Source organism: Tachyglossus aculeatus, chromosome 20, assembly GCF_015852505.1.
Source record: "Tachyglossus aculeatus isolate mTacAcu1 chromosome 20, mTacAcu1.pri, whole genome shotgun sequence".
Lineage (NCBI taxonomy): Eukaryota > Metazoa > Chordata > Mammalia > Monotremata > Tachyglossidae > Tachyglossus > Tachyglossus aculeatus.
Window position 1 is genome coordinate 8,226,189 of NC_052085.1, and position 5,236 is coordinate 8,231,424.

Here is a 5,236-nt window from a genome sequence, read left to right on the forward strand (position 1 = left end):
GAATAGTCTAGAGGGCAGACTAAAAATATTAGGACTCCATCTGGAAAGTCAAAGTCTGAGGCATATTATGATTGAAGTCAACAAAATCATGAAAGGTGTGGACTTGGCCAACATAGAATTGTTCACCAAATTCCACAAGACCGAAAAAAGGAAACACCAATTGAAGTTCAAAAGCTGTAGACTTCACACAGCAAGTGATAAGCATAAGCAATTCGATAGCATAGGAAATTATAGGTGGAAAATAGCAATATGTTCAAGGAGTTAGATTAATTCATGAACGGGAGGGCAATAATCAATTATTGAAAAGTATGTTGGGGATGTTGCATGGTACATTCATAAGTCTTACTTTAGACCATAAAGCTCTTTGTGGGCAGGAACAGTGTCTACCAACTCTAATGTATTGTACTCTCCCAAGGGCTTAGTACAGTGCTCTGCACACAGTAAGTCCTCAATAAATACAACTGACTGATTGCTATATACTACAGGGAGGACAGCCATCCCTTTTTATGTGGAAAACAGGGATGAATGGACCAAATGCTGACATGAATGGAATTTCTTATGGTCCTGTGTTTTCAAATCTCCTGGAACTCAGTTTGGTCTGTTCCAAAATTTATAAATCTAGGTAAGATAAATAGAGTTGTCTTCATCCTTAACTGATAACTAATGCAGTTTCAAATGGAATTTATATTGCAGTCAAATATGAAGTCTTGTTCCCAGAAGAGATTGCTGCAGTGGTGATGGGGGTTGCTCAGCTCTATTGGCATATAGCACCTAAATCTGAAGCTGAAATTGTTTCCAGATCTTTAGTGCATTTACTTCGCAGCAATAGGTGAGTCTGGACTTTTTGTTTTCTCCTTCTCTTCAGAACTGATCATATTTAACAGAGAGGCATCCTTTGTCTTTGTCAGACACTATATGTGAATTTGCATATTTACAAAGAAATCTTTAAAGTCCAACTAATACTCATGAAAGCCTGTACTGATTTCTCCTGATTTATACCAAAAAGCCTGAAAATGTTTTGAAGCCCAGTTCATGATCTACACCCTAACCATTGGCCTACTCCTACTTGGAGTGGCCACTGACAGCCCTCAATAATTCAGGATCCTCCTTTGCCAAATTCCCTCTCTCCCTCTTTATTTCTCTCCACACGCATTAAAAAAAATAATTACTGAGGAAAAATACTAAAAAGAAACCCCCAAAATGGTGTGTACTGCCCTTGAGGAAACAACTAGTGTTTATATTTGTGACCATGCCAGCTGACATTCATAAATCTCTTTTTATTGATAAAGCAACTTGTTAGTAATATCATGGTATTAAGCACTTACCACGTGTCAAGCCCTGGGGCAGGTCAAGAGCATCAAGTTGAACACCCTCTCTGTCCTACACAGGACTCCCATTCTAAGGCAGAGGGAGAACAGGTATAAAAAACCCATTTTCCAGATGAGGAAACAAGCACTGAGATGGTGACTTACCCAAGGTCACAAACAAGCAAGTGGGAGAACAGGGATTAGAACCCAGGTCCTCTGACTCCTGGGCCTTCGCACTTTCCACTATGTCATGCTGCTTCTTATGTTAACTGCTAAATATATTGTTTAGCAATATAAACATATTGTTTATATTGTTAAAGCAACATAAATTCTCTGGTGTAAGTAAAAGCATCATAAGGTACAAACAAGACAGTTCTTTTTGGAAATTCCTAGAACTTATGTGGTTGCCGGACATTTAAAAATAAAAAATACTGGATGTGAAATTGACTGGAGCTATATTAGTACCAGAGAGGGTCAGGGCCCTCCTGTTTTTTTGTCGGAAACCAAGGCGTAGGTAAGGATGATTATTTGGGTGAAACAGTGCAAAAGAGGTAGGTTTGTGGCCTCGAAAACGTCGAACTGTATTTTTTGGTTTACATTTAATTCTTAAAAATAACATGAAAAATTAGACAAATTGCAAAACCTATTAAAATTTCTTTAAGGTGAACTTTTCCTAACAAAACCTTTATATTAGCAGGTTTTTGTTTGGCTCTGGCAACCTACGGGATATGTAAAATTCCATTTAAAAACCTCTATAAAGTCCCCTCATTGTTTAATTCCTTTGTAAAGCTTGCTCTCGGAAGGGAAACTTGGAGAGGGGAGAAAAATGATCCTGGCAGCCGAATGAAGGATGGACTGGAGTAGGGAGAAATGGGAGGCAGAGAAGTCAGTTAGGAGGCTGATGCGGAAGAGGATAAGTGCCTGGATCAGTTTGGTTGCTGTTTGGATGGAGAGGAAGAGGCCAATTTTAGTTCTGTTGTGAAAGGAGAACTGAAAGGGTTTAGTGACAGGTTGAGTGTGTGAGATGAACCCGAGAGATGAGTTGATAATGCCGAAGTTACGGGCCTGGAAGACAGGGAGGATGGTGGTGATGTCATAATAGGAACTGCAGGATTTGTCAAGTTCTAACTATATGCTGTGCACGTGATAGCGGCGTGCTGAGAGTGTGATCATCACGTGATCACACCGTGCCACACACATGATAGGCCCGTGTTGTGTGCATGACCATCAGGCAGGGTGCACCTGACAGCCCCACGCAATAGTCCCGTGCCGCTCACGTGTGATCATGGCATGCTGAGCGCGTGACGATCAGGTGGCAGCCCCCACGTCGTGCCCATGGCCGTGTTGGGGGTAGCCCTGCCCATGAGCACCGGACCCCCCATCCTTCCCGTCTCCCGATCCTGTAACCTCGGCCTCATCCTTCACTTCGCCCTCTCATTCAACCCACATATTCAGTCCATCACCAAATCCTGTCGGTCCCACCCTCACAACACCACTAAATGCCAGCCTTTCCTCTCCATCCAAACCACTGCCATGTTACTATAATCACTCCTCCTCTCCCCCCTTGGTGACTGGATCAGCCTCCCAACCTCCTGTCTCCCCCAACTTCAGTCCATACTTCACTCTGCTGCTCGGATTGTCTTTCTCCAGAGACATTCAGGACATGTTACATTCAGGACATTCAGGACACGGAGAAGCAGTGTGGCACAGAGGAAAGAGCACGGGCTGGGGAGTCAGAGGTCATGGGTTCTAATCCCGGCTCCACCACTTGTCAGCTCGGTGACTTTGGGAAAGTCACTTCACTTCTCTGGGCTTCAGTTCCCTCATCTGGAAAATGGGGATGAAGACTGTGAGCCCCATTTGGGACTACCTGAGCACCTTGTATCCCCACCAGCGCTTAGAACAGTGCTTGGCATATAGTAAGCGCTTAACAAATGCCATCATTATTATTATTATGTTACCCCACTCCTCAAAACTCTCCAGTAGTTACCTATCCACCTCTATAACAAACACAAACTTCTCACCATTGGCCTTAAAGCACTTCATCACCTTGCCCCCTCTTACCTCATCTTGTTTCCTTCTACAACCCAGCCCACACATTTCCCTCCTCTGGTGCTTACTCTGCAGAGCACTGTATTGAGTGCTTCAGAGTACAATGTTGTGAGGATTAATAATACAAAATGCCTGTGCTTCTCAGTTGAAGTTTACTCCCTCCTTTGACTGCAAGCTCACTGTGGACAGAGAATGTGTCTGTTTATTCTTGTATTGTACTTTCCCAAGTGCTTAGTATAATGTGCCGCACACAGTCATCACTCAATAAATACTGAGCAATACTATTGAGCTCTGAACACAGTAAGCGCTCAATAAATACAACTGAATGAATAAATACAATTCAAAGAATTAATTAATTAATGCATCACAGTAATGAAAGTGGGGGGATTCCGTGTATCACCTTATCAATCTGAAAGTGAGCTGACCCAGGCAATGAGACTTATTTGTCATAACGTATGTCAGAAGAGAAAGGCTAAGAAGCTCAGTTTGAAAAACCAGCTTGTAAAAAATTGCCAAGTAGAAGATCAGTGATAATTATATCAATCTATTTGCTGAAAGGAAGGTAAGGCTCTGTGCTGTGGAATTTTAAGGTAAACTGAGAAGCAACATGGCCTGGAAACTAAAGAGTACCAGCCTGGAAGTCAGAGGACCTGAGTTCTAATCTCAAGCTCTGCCACTTGCCTGCTGTGTGACCTCAGGCCCTAGAAATGAAAAAAAAAAATGCTCCTTCCCAAATGCCCAACTTAAAACGCTACAAACAATTTAGTGGTCCATAAAATCTGGGTCCTTATGAGTCAGGAGTCAGAAGAACTCTTGACTATTGGGGAAGCAGTATCAAAATGAGAAAACTTGGAAATTTTCTGGATCCTGTTTGCAGACATTACCACATTCCTAGTTGCTGTGTATTCTACTTCTAGCTAGGAAGAGATGTTTTTCCCTCTGCTTGTTGAGTGTCAGCCATGCATTTTTCTGGGAATAAGAGTAGTTTTAGAAGACACTGTCAAGGGGATTTACTAGATATGAGAAAGCACTGCTGAGAAATATGTATATGTTTTTTAAGATTGGTTTTGGAGGAAAAGAAGGTTGAACTGGAGTTTGTAAATGGAGAGAAGATGTTGGAATGATTTGGCAGCAGGTGGGAGACTTTCACCTTAGCAATGTTGATGTCTCTGTTTCCAATAATAATAATAGTTTTTGTTCAGTGCCTATTAGATGCCAAGCACTTGGAAAGATGCAAAATAATCATATCAAAGTTCCTGACCCACCCTGCCTCTGCTGGACCTCGTAGTCTAAGGCAGGCAAAACAGGTGTTTTATCTGCATTTTACAGAAGAAACAGAGGCACAGAGAGGTTAAATGAGTTGCCTGTGGTCACACAGCAGGCCAGTGGTAGAGGTGAGTTTAAAAGCTAGGTCTCTTGACTGCCCACTGAACACCACTACTACTTCTACTATTAGTAGTATTTTCCCACATCTACTCTGAGGAAAGCTTTGATTTCTTCTCAAGGCGGATGAGCCCAGCCCACAGCTCCCTCGTAACTGGATACCACACCCGGCCTCAGACTTCCTTCAGAAGATTGCTATGGTCTGGCCGGAAGAGGTGGGGACAAATATCTCCATTCCCAATGATTTCCGTTCATTTTTCCAAGGTGGATCTGTTTCCAACAGGAAGGGAGATCAAAGCCGCTGACATTCCTTTAAAGGTACTCCCCCACTCCCAAGCTGGACTTTGGAACTTTCCCCACCTCGAGAGATGAAGCTCTTTCCACGATGGCTTTTTTTATTGAACTAACGTTAATAGACTGACAATAGAAATGAGCTCAGTAGAAAAAACTCCTTCCTTCTGAGTGTTTAAAAAAAATGGCATTAGAAAGAGCCT